We start from the raw sequence: 12,051 nt of genomic DNA, 5'->3' as shown, positions 1-12,051 counted from the left end.
TTACAGGGGGAGCAGACTGGAGCTGCAAACGTCTGGAAACCGAACTGAATATGTAACTTTTTCAGCTACCTGCCCATCGTGGTTAAAGTACTAATTATTCAAACCCTATTCACAGTCAGTTGATGGAAGCCAACCTCCAGAGAGCCGAGTGTTCAGAAGATATAGCCATTCAGGGTTCACAACAGGATGGAAGAAAAATCTTTATAGGATGAAATAGGCAATCAACTGAAATCTATCCTCTTTAAATAAACTGATTCCTTAGTATTTTCCCAGTGTTGGTGTAAGTTGTTGTCTGTGATGTCCCCCAGGGCTCTTTCCTCTGCTCTCTGATTTGGTGTATAAAAGCAGCTCTGAATGATGGATTACTGTGTCATTGCAGCCTGCGAAGGATTAATTTGTTTCATTGATTTCTCTTTAGGCAGATAGCCAGAATTCGCCGCTTCCCACCTTTCCCCGAGACTTCCAGCAGTAATAGACAGTAATAGCCTAAGACAAATCAGCCCATTCCTGTAAAAATAGAAACACAAAATCCTGAAATCCCACGAAAGCCATAAAGAAGCTCTCCACCCCCCACTTTGTGGTGCTGTGAAAGTAAGTTTGTGTTTAAATTAAAAGCTTTTCTTGTGAATATATATATATATATAACTTAAAAGCTATTTCATTTTAACAACAGCTTCAGTAAGGGCTGGCATGTAAATAATCAGCAGACATTTGAAAGTCGGCAATGAGTATTTTATTCATGTTTAACAATAGGCTTAGGTTTTATATAAGTATAACCAAGAGCTCATTCTTTTGTATATGAAGGGTCGTTGTATAGCTAATCTATTATCGATCTGTCTCTCTGTCTGGGATATTGCATAGAAATGTGGTTTATGTCAGGCCGCAGAGTCACTGGTCTGATGTGGGGGCGGAGGGAGTTAACTATTTCAGATCAATTTGTCTATAAGTATTACGAGGACAATTTGATTGAAAAAAGGCCTTGAAACATTTAGATAGGGCACAGAAGTAATGAAGAGTCAGATAGACACCCTCTTAAATGCCCATTACAAGGAAGGAGAATTAGGAGCCCTATGATCGCGCTAGTATGGAGCATTGTGCTCCAGAACCAGCAGCGGGGTTAGTTCCTCTACAGCACTTATCGTTTTAGCGGTGCTTTTATCATCTGCAAACATCGGCTGGCTGGGCAACTCTATTTGTTTGCACAATGCGGGGCTGAAAATTGTATTGATTTAGTGTTCTCAAGTTATACTTTATAGGAATTAGTCGTGTAGTAAAAACTAATATTGTCATGTGCTAATGTGCTAATCCTGGGATTGAGTAAAGCTATACTATGCCGTAATAGCAACTTTAGACCTCACTGGGTGCACAGAGACTTTTTTTTCCAGTTCTGCATCCTAGTGATAGCTTCTTAATAGCTACCTTAAAGTATACTGCAACTATCTGGTGCCGAATGGCCCATATCTGAGTCGCATGGAAGACCTAGGAGATACCAGAATTACACCACCAATTTTTTTACCCTTGCAGGGTTTTTTTAAGGTGCTAGCTTCTAACTTCTTATTTTACATGGTACTTATTATGTTTCCATGGGTCATGTTAAAGTAAAAGCCCTGGGATGAAGACACAGCCTGATTTCCTCAATTTGACTCTAGAAAATGTCCCTTTTCATGCCTGAGTAGCATATTTTTTGTTTTGATTTGCATACTGAGATCCTCCAGGGCATGCAATGGCCATTTCTAACTTCTCTCCTTTACCACTCCTTGATCCGAGGTAACTTTTGAAAAATTAGACATATTGCTATATAATTAATTTGCCTAAAGTGTGTAGAAGGCACAACAGCTTCTAACTACAGCAGCCTGGGAACTGCTAGTATTCTGAGAATAACTTGGGGGCTCTCCATCCAAAGGAATGTCCCCTCTCCCCCACTTTTTTTTTTTAATGTAAGGAGCCTGGCACTGCCTAGCTATCAAGTTTCTGATGGTTTTCACTGTGAAGGAACTTAGAAGGTCAAGGCACAAAATGGTTAGACATGTAACTGCTCCCTGACAATCTCCACTCAAAACAGGGCTTTTTGCTTGTTTCTGTTTAGCAACAAACTCTTATCAAGCAAGAATATTACTTTCAAAATGTTATTATCTGAGAACCAGGAGCAATGTGTAGTGGGGAAAGTCATATATATATAGCCCCCTTTGCCTTAGACTCTTACATACCCCTTCTGATCATTTGCTATTCACCAAGCACCTTTTATTCTTAGTACAAAGTTTATTCTTGGTTTGGTAAAATTGAGTCAGAAGAATAAATCTAATTCCCCCTGCCCCTTGCTTCCCCACCATTTACAATAAAACAGTAAGATGAATTCCAATAGCATCCAAACTTAAAAGAAAGCTATATCCTTTCATCCCTACAGGACTAGTGAGAAACAGAGCTGATAGATTAGCAAACATTAACCTTTTGCATACTTCTGGACATGGGCTTTATGTCTATTGAAAGGACAACTGTATGATCAGACATATACTAACTATATATTATGTCACTATGGCTTGTAAAAATTTGTGTGAAAAGGCATGCCCCATAACATAATGTGCTAGTCAAAAAAAGGGTACTGAGGTCTACATTCCTAAATATATGTTATTGTTTACCTGAGTGTCATTTACTTCATTTAAAGTACAGATTCGATTAAACCTTAGCGCAGTATTCTAATGGTCTACTGAGTGAGACCACACACACAAGTTCCAGCTGTGAGCTTGGGATCAGTCTGTCTTTGGGCAAAACGGAGAGTTTTCCTATGCCAATGCTGGATTTACACATAGTAAAAGCTTTGACTCTACCCACATGGTGTTTTGAATCCGCCTAGGTTTTTCAGTAGCTCTACATTATTAACACATCTGTTCCCATATAGATGATTTGTGGAAGATTTATGTGTCACCTGAATAAGCCTCCCTAGAAGAATCTGGTGTAAAAATTACATTTTTTGAAGCTAGTTTGTTAAAATCTTTACTTTTAAAGGAGTGAAAAAGTATGTAATTAAAATACAGACTGCTTATTTGGTTCATTGCAGAAGATAAAAACATTGGGTCTGATTCTGTCTCTCAACAGTTTCATGCAACTGTAATTCATCAGTGAAGTCATTCCTGATTTATATCAATGTAAGAGCAGAATCAGTGCTGGATGGAAAGCTTCTATTTTTTTAAAGATATAACTATTTTTATTTATATAAATGAATTAAAATGTTGTTTACCTGTGAAAGAACATTAGTAACTTAAAGCACTGCTGGGTACTAGGCCACAAATAAAGACATGTGTGGTGTGCAGTCAAACTGGCTAAAGCTCTGAATAATAACCAGCTGAACCAAACTGAGCAACTGTACCCTGGGCAGCACAGACACAGACTAGTGAGCAGCATGCACTTGAAACCTGCACAGTTGTAGGAAACGTTGCTATGGCCAGCACAGCTCACAAGACTCACCCAGAGTTTGAAAGTTTAGACCCTGCAATGGCTCAGCCTGGTGTGCTAGGTCCACAGGCACAACCTCCTTCCAGTGTAAATGGTGAAGCCTCACCTTGTGCCTTTTTGAAGTGCTCTAAGGGAGCTGGTTACTTGATCCAACTGTTCTCTTAGCTCATGCTTTGAGAGCAAGTGCTATCTTCTTAGGAACAAATCAGTAAGTAAGTTCCAAAACAATGCACAACTGGCATCACAAACAGTCAGGCAAGGGTCTCTAAGGGAAGATAAATATTCACTGAGGGCAAAAGATGCACTGTAAAGTTAAATGAGGAGATAAAATCCTAGCAGGATATTCCTTCTGGACTCCAGTAACACTTGAATCTCTTGCCAAGGGGCTTTATGGTGAACCTGCAGTGTAAGTGGTGTTATGTGACATGGCAGAGCACCTTCCCATGAGATGAAAAAGCTGCCTCTACTGGGAAACCACAAAGAGCCAACAGGAGAGCCGAGCATATTTTCTTTCAGAAAATGCTGATTCAACAAAATTGGATTGTTTCACAGGAATGTATCCATTTGGTTCAAAATTTGATGGGAAATCATCAAAACATTTTGTTTCAATCATGTATCATTTAGACCCAACAAATTCTGCATCTTGGCAGGGGGTTAGACTAGATGACCCTTGCGGTCCCTTCTAAACTTATGTTTCTATGATTCTATGGCTAAACATTTAATTTATACTACTGATTACAATAAAAGTTGAAACTAAATAAAATAGTAAAGTAAAAATGAAATTATTTTGACCTTATTCAAATAAAGTAATTCATAATATTTTGTTTCACAAAAATATCCAAGATGAACTTTTCTTCTCAATTTGGGATAAAATCAAATATCAAAATATCGCAATTTCCACAGGGATGAAAGTTCCATTTTTTAAGCCATCTCTATTCAACAGGTATGGGCAAAATATTATATGGGATGGGAGAAGCAAAGTTAGTTTTTTTCAGATAGGGATGGCAGAGAATAAAGTCTTGCTAAAGCTGGCTTGAGCACTTTGTAGACTATAGGTGCCAGGATGGCAGGGATGGTGTCCCTAGCCTAGTTTGCCAGAAGCTGGGAATGGGCGACAGGGGATGGATCATTTGATGATTACCTGTTCTGTTCATCCCCTCCTGGGCACCTGGCATTGGTCACTGTCGGACGACAGGATACTGGGCTAGATGGACCTTTGGTCTGACCCAGTATGGCTGTTCTTATGTTATTATCTAGTATTAATGAGCATCCACCAGAGTGAAGGGCTAAAGTAATTATTCTGAACATCTGATGTGGATCTGCAGCAGCTCCAGCATCAGTATGAAGTTCTTCTCTTCTTTCCTCAGGAGAGTGACAGTGTGTGTGTGTGTGTGTGTGTGTGTCCATCTACTCCCATGTGAATAGCCAGACACTAGGCAGTGAGGGTTGGAGATCCTGCTTGGTGCAGTTGAAGAACTTGGGGAAACAAGCCTGGCTTTCCTGGTACCCCAGTCACACTGCTACCAGTCCACCACCAAGGAGTGAGCCAAAACTACCAGGGCTATAGTGAGGAGAAGCTGGCTGGCCAAGGCCAGCCCACAGCTTGACTTGCTGGGAGAGTGGTGTACAGCATTAGTTCTATGGAAAATTAGTTTTTCCATTTAAGCACTCTAATTTCATTTTTAATTGAAACAAAGAATGATTAGTGTGTTGTGAATCTCTAAGCCCCCATGCCCCCAAAACTTGTTCAGGACTTTATTATTCAGCTAGAAGTTTAACTGAGTACAGTTAATGCATGAAATGGCATTGAAGTGGTTAACACTCAAACACTTTTGAACAGCATTTAGAAAGGAAGTTTGGTCTCTTGCCTACCCAGTGACCTCTGCTACTGGTAGTAAAATTCACCTCCCTGTTATATGTGGTATTATATCAATGTGCTTTAGTTTGCTAAAACATTGAAAGTATAGCATAATTAAATCTATACATTTAGTTAAAAATATGTTGAATACATGACAATTTTCTACTCATCTACAAGGGTCACATACATACGTGACAAAGATGAATCAACAGAAACCTATTAGTTTATTTTTTTTTATGAAAACAGCCATCTTTGTTACTACTGCATTTTGTCTGAGTGCAAAACATTAAAAAGTACATGGCTTACTATGCTTGTGCTTCATTATGTATAGTCACAGACACTATTAAAATAGAGGGATGCTACAAAGGTGTAGTTCTAAAGCCTTATGTAGCTATCAAAATTAGTTATACCAATCATTTCTCTAACTTTACGCTATGTTAAACAGAGTTAAAGGAATATAGGTTTGGCTCCAAGCAGCATCTTAGTTTTACTACATTTCAGGGTATTGAGAAAATTGCTAACATTAATGGAACATGTTCTGAAGGCCCTGCAGGACTCAGGGGATTGGTAATGGGGTATAATGCCTTTAAACACTACTTCAGACCTGGCTCAGATTGTAGAGAATGAAACCAACTGATGGCAATTTGGTGGCCTTGGTGTAATCAGCTCATGGGATCAGTTTAGTTCTTAGCTGGACTTCAATGGGACTATTTGCATGAGCAAAGTGATCAGGTTTTGACCCTCTGTGGTTAAATAGACCTCTGTCTCCAAGGGCATGTCTACATGGTGACACACTGGAAAGTTAATATCTTTAGTTGATTTACCTTAAATCAATGTGCTTATATTTAGAGCTTGTTAAACTGCATGGATGCTCTTACCTCAGGAGTAAAATGGTCTCAGTTCTCTGTAACTTAATCCTCCAGGCCACTTTACGTCTGAATGAAAGCATCCATATGGAGATTAATGTGCTTTGTTTTATGTCTTCACACCTATAGATGATTTGCCTTAACTTTTCTGAGTGTCCCATGTAATCAAACCCTAGGGCTGCCAGTATAGAACTATTCACAGGCATTAAAGGTCCTAATTCAACAAAGCACTTAAGCACATTGATGGCACTGGGACTTAAGCACATGCTTAAGTGATTTGCTGAATTGGGGCTTAACTTACTAAAAAGACTTGAAAAACAAACCAACTGACCATGATATTTCAGAGTTGCTGCTGCTGACATAAAATTGTGAAGTAGTTCTAGATGCTTTTTCCATTACATTCATTACCATTTTTTAGTGACACTGTCAAGTTAAAAATAATATTAAAAAAACCAAAACACAAATCTCCTTAACTATGTTACTTTCCTTTGAAGTCAACTGGAGTTTTGCCTGATGAGTAAAGACTGCAGTATTTGGCTTAGTGCTTTAGAGTAACACAGAGTCCTGTGGCATCTTTAAGACTAACAGATGTATTGGAGCATAAGCTTTTGTGGGTGAATGCCCACTTCGTCGGATGCATGCGACGTAGTGGGCATTCACCCACGAAAGCTTATGTTCCAATACATCTGTTAGTCTTAAAGGTGCCACAGGACTCTCTGTTGCTTTTTACAGATCCAGACTAACACAGTTACTCCTCTGATACTTGACGCTTTAGAGTATTAAACCATAAACATTTTTAAAATAATCAAATTAATTTTTCAGTGTTTCTGCTACTTTTTTCTCAGTTTGGATAATGAATATACAACAGACCAGTCAATTTTACTTTGTCAGGTTTTAATCAAATTTCACTGTCTGGTTCTCATGCACTAGCATACTGCTTCCATATTGGGGCTACAAACATTGCTGTGGGATGTATGTATGTTTAGAAATGCTGTTTTCATTGATAGTTTTCAAACAATTTCTTTTGGATATGGGTTTAGTAAAAGTTACTTTTACAAAACTTAAAATAACACAGTGATCTGTCAGTGTCCCTTAAAAAACCTACAACTTTCAGATGAGATGTAAAACCTCAGCTCTGTTCACTTGTGATTATTAAAAAGGTACCAGAGAAATTTTTGTAGTAGTAGGGAGGGCTAACACTAGTCTCTTGGCTATGTTCTAGTGTAGGTAATTATATCCTGCCTTCCTAAATCTGAGCCAAAGCCCATTGAAATCAATAGGAGGCTTTCCATTCTTCAATGTGCTTTGAATCAGACTTTTTGAAGATATTCTTCACTCTGCAATTGGTGTTAGTAGTGTCAGTGAGTGTTTGACAGGTGCACATTTCAGTCATGGGACTGGTTGAATTTCATTGGTGGGGGAAGTTATTGCCATGTCTTGCATAAATTTTATAAAGAACTAACCTTTGGTTTTAAAGGGGAGTTGGAATCCCACATATGGATTGTAGACAGAGAGCTTGTAAAGTCCTCAGAATCCCTCTGTCTAAAACATCACCAGTGCAATTGTAAAAAGATATGTTGAAGATCATTATTTAAAAGTAATCTCTGTTTATTTTAAGCAATACAATGCATATACACACACTCACAAAAGAACAAGTAGCAGGAGCCTAGAACAGATACACTCCATATGCTCGAAGGATGCCAATAATAAAATATTTTACTATGGGTGTATTCTGATCATTCTGAGATCACAATTTTGTTCAGTTCAAACATCAGGATATCTTAAAAAATTATAATAAGAATATCAAAGAATAAATGCTAATGAAAATGAGTCAGGGCACCAAACTACAGGGTAAAATTTCTGTTTTCCAAAGTAATATATAATAAACAGTGCACAGACCGGGTCTTCCTGCATAATGTCAGCCGTCTGGTTTAAACATCTTGTTCTTATAGGAAAAGTCCATGAAGAAAAACCCAGTGAACTTAAATTCTATATTTTTACATTAAAACAACACAAATGTATCAAACTATAACTTCTCAACAAATAGATTCAGAGTGGTTTTATGTTTCCTTGTTTATATTTTTATCTGATTACTATTAAAAATCTGCATGTAGAGGTCACATGTTATTTGTCTATCAGATTATAGTGTAATATGATTTTTAGCTAGGGAAAGAGGGTGAAGATGTTGCTGTTAAACAGATACTATGCTATGTGAATTATGTCATTTCTATAGTTATAAAACAACTCGAGAAAATGTACTGTAACAATATGATCTATGCTAAGATTGATTACCTCAAAAATGCTTTCAGGAGGAAAAACAGAGGAAAAGAGAGAAAGATTGTTTCTACCCAAGCTTTACATCATAAAAGGTTTGGCTTCCGTGGAGAAAAATCTAGCGTTTGGTTGTTACATACAATGGTCACTCCATTTGTATATTCATTATGCACATTAAACAGTCAAACATATTCCTTCAAGTAAATATGCGTATCTTAATTTGTTCTGCTGAAAGAGAGACAACTATCAGAAATGGCAATAAAAGTCACATAATGAAATAAGAATACTAGAAAATCCAAGGATTTTAGTATGGTCCATTATTCATTCAATTCCTGGCAGCCTTTATGATTACAAATCACTTGATTGACTAACTAGACATTCACAAAGTGAATTATGAATCAGGTTCATTTTTCCTGGTTGATAGTTGGTACATGTTGTAACTCTTCCACTTTGTGATATATCAAGTTCTTGTAACAGTAATAAGAGATATAATCAACTCTTTATTTCAGGACAAATAAATTGCCTTTTCAAAAATGAAATGTGGTTGCTAACGTTTTAACAGTGTGCAATGTAATTCCTTCCTGCTATTTTCTGAACAGAATCTGCTACGATGACATAGCTTTTAAGTAGTTGACTGCTAAAATTATTTTAAGAGTTATATACTTTCAGACCATGTACACTGACCTCAATGGACATTCTGCACTTGGACTGCAGTCGCCCTTTTACTTGTAACAAGCAAGTCTAAAACATCTAATCACTGGGCCACATTTTGCTTATTTTGGCTCCATGTAAGGTACAGATTGGGACTCAGTCGGCCCAAAGAATTTGAAAGGAATAACCCCCCCTCTCTTTCTCTCTCATACACAATAGAATTTTTTGAGGAAATGTTTTTTGTCAATTTACTTAACAGAAAATCCAACTGTGGAATCTTGTTTTAAAAAATGATGATTACAATACTTCAAATTTATTAAACAGCCTTTATGGGATTATTTTTTATTCTTGACATCATGAGTATAGATTATCAACCATTCTATTCATTTTAAAATTGTGATTTAGAGCACAATCCTAAAGAAGATATTTATAACAATTTTAACTACTCTGCTTTAATTAAGGGAGTAATGGGCTTAGAAATAAGATTTAAGGAGTGAGCTGGGGGTAAAAATCAAAGCTCTCCGAGTTTTAACATTAAGTGGATTAAGTGACTGTCCAGAATCGAAGGGGGACAGATCAAAAGTCAAGATAATGGTTTCAAGTATAAAATTCACTTTCATTTGGTCCATCAGCTTGTCTCCCATGGAAATCAATGTGGAGTATGGTGAGATGTAGCAAATACATTGGTTAAACAAGAAAAGGAAAAATTGAAGTTAACATTTCAGTGCTCATAAGTAGGAAAAGGTGTGGTACATGAAGGAATAAGGAAGAAATCTACCAAAATGTAGTGCAACTATGCTCAACATCATTGCATCTTGTGTACAGCAGAATGGTTCTATAAGATTCAATGAGATTTATTTCATCACTACTCTGTTGAACCCCATAATGAGCCACCTGCTTAGTGATTTTCAATGATGTTTGTGATGTGCTGGGTATCCAACACTGTGTGTATGCCTTTCTATCTTCCACTGTGTTCCCTGCACATACATTAGAGGTTAGTGCTCTTTAGCATGGCACGAACTTTGCTAGGCTGTTCCTCTTACTGTTTCTATGGTTTTCATTGGTGATTCATTCAGTGCAATTCTTTTGCTGAAAGATTCTTTGCTCCTGGCCATTCCCCTTCTGGCAACTTGTGTGTGTTGTCTCTCTAGGTTGTGCTGTGCTGTTCCTTAGCGTATTGGTTCTGAAAACAGGAACTTAACACTTCGGTATTTGTAACTTGTGTGAGTGGTTTACTATTTCTTTTCCTATTAGCTTATTGCAAACTTCTTTGCTTTGTGGCATGCAGCCAATAAGAGCATAACGTCTTTTGGCTGGCTTATTTATACTGGCCACTTTTGACCACTTAATTTGTGTACTCTGAAGGCATATACAAGGAATTTACTCCTTGGACACGTATCTCCACAATTTCCCATTCTTCTCACCCTCTTTTCCTATTGTGCAGCAAAATTCAATTTTAAACAAAATGACTCAGGTCAAACACTTGCTCACTTAAATATCTGAAAACACACCAAATTCTGCTCCCATTTGCATCTGTGTAAATCTGGAGCAACTCCATGGCTTCTGCTGAGTTATTTTGGATTTGCACTGGTGTAAAAGAATAGAACTGATATCATGTACCTGGTGCAGAAGATGCATCTAAGAGCAAAAATCTTTTTTTTCCAGTCTTCATTTCACACAAAGCGCTACCAGTAACATCACTGGAGAATTCTGCATAGGGAATGAATGCAGAATATGAAATAGAGATTTACACTGCAGATACAAGAGAATTTTGCCTTAAATTTTTAATCTCTCTTACAATATATTCATAGTCAAGTTTATATAATTGATATGAAAAAGTGATGGAACTAGGCCATCTCAATGCAGATTTAGTAATAGCTGTGTTTTAAAACGTGCTGTACATGTAGCGGTGGGTAACATTCCAGATATGTGGTGCCAGATCATTTGTGCTGATTCTCTTCACTAGTAGCTGAGAGGTGTCCTAAGCCATGGAAATCCCCAGAGATGTTATTAGTCATGCTAGTTAGATCAGCCTTTAGGCTACTCTAATTTGGGCCAGGACGAACTGGCATCTGGAAGATTGAGATTGCAGAGGGGGAAGACACGAATGTGGTGTAAAGTTTAGGCCCTGTGCTAAGCATAGCTCAGCCAAACCCAATGGTCAAGCCATGGGAAGGGGAAAAGGAGTGCAAGGTACCTACAACTAGAGGATAGACAAATGTAGCCCAGGACAGAGAATAAAGTACAAGACAGTCCCAAGAAAGCAAGTTACATGTATTATCCTTGCCACTTTTGTTTCTTAAAATGTTACAACTTTGGCTTGCAAGTTAGAGCAACCTACATCAAGGCACTACACAGACTAGTCTAGATCACCCTAGGACCCACTGACATTGGTATGCCTTAGACATATGCTTTCTTTATAGCACTTTTTTGGATATAAGAATATTTTGTCTTGGCTCTGAGAATTTTCCAGGTTGCACTACATAATGATTCCAAGGGTCTGAAACACCATAGACTTCAAAGGGAGACGGAGAGAACAACAGATGACATGGGACACAGCAACTCTTGGGGTCCGAACAGAAGAACATAAAAATGCATTTTACTTTGATCAAAGAGGCTAATGGTTCATAAAAACATGAATTTTATGTCTGTTATTTAGTAAGTGAGAGCTTAATTTGTTTAGCTCTCTTTCCTCCAAATTTAATAATTTTAATTATTTTTAATGAAGAAAACAACCCCTCCCAACCCAAGAAATTCTTATACAGTATCAATAGAAATCCAAGTGTCATAACTTGGAATTCCCACAAAGTGTATACAAAGCAGAAAGTTAACTACATTAAGCTTAGTCAGAGATTTTCCAGAAACACCACCATATATTTTTGGAACTTTCATATTTGTCATTTAACTGACATGTGATCTTTGCTGAGTGTGCCAAATCACTGAGGCCTGAAT

General features: G+C 37.6%; 1 long non-coding RNA gene across 5 annotated transcripts in view; it reads left to right on the top strand.

Annotated features, from left to right (window-relative positions):
• Positions 1-12,051, top strand: part of LOC101942084 (uncharacterized) — a 65,379-nt gene that overhangs the window by 15,739 nt on the left and 37,589 nt on the right. Inside the window, exon 2 of one of the 5 annotated variants that reach the window (XR_002888714.3) lies at positions 423-591. The exons of the other annotated variants lie outside the window; for them this stretch is intronic. This is a non-coding gene — a long non-coding RNA (uncharacterized LOC101942084). The remainder of the gene's footprint in view (positions 1-422; positions 592-12,051) is intronic. 5 annotated transcript variants of the gene reach the window in all.

Source organism: Chrysemys picta, chromosome 6, assembly GCF_011386835.1.
Source record: "Chrysemys picta bellii isolate R12L10 chromosome 6, ASM1138683v2, whole genome shotgun sequence".
Taxonomy (NCBI): Eukaryota; Metazoa; Chordata; order Testudines; family Emydidae; genus Chrysemys; species Chrysemys picta.
The sequence above is the reverse complement of the archived record's forward strand: the minus strand, read 5'-3'. Positions and strand labels throughout refer to the sequence as shown.